Source organism: Penaeus monodon, chromosome 20, assembly GCF_015228065.2.
Source record: "Penaeus monodon isolate SGIC_2016 chromosome 20, NSTDA_Pmon_1, whole genome shotgun sequence".
NCBI classification, from domain to species: Eukaryota; Metazoa; Arthropoda; class Malacostraca; order Decapoda; family Penaeidae; genus Penaeus; species Penaeus monodon.
This window is the reverse complement of record NC_051405.1, coordinates 28,530,354-28,530,574: the sequence shown is the minus strand read 5'-3', so window position 1 is coordinate 28,530,574 and position 221 is coordinate 28,530,354.

Below are 221 nucleotides of genomic sequence, written 5' to 3'. Positions count from 1 at the left end.
AAGTAACAGGATTGGATATGCAGACTCTCTAAGTGCCGTGATTGTGTTGCTAACTTTTGTTTTAAGAACAAAATGGACCGCTTTAAGAATTCATTATTCGTTCTTAATTCAGCTCGCGATGTTATCAAGTTAATCCCCTTGATGCTTTCAAAGATTAAAGATAGAGAAAGAAGAAAAGATTGTTGAACAGATGCTGTGAGAAGCGGAGATTGACTTTGTGA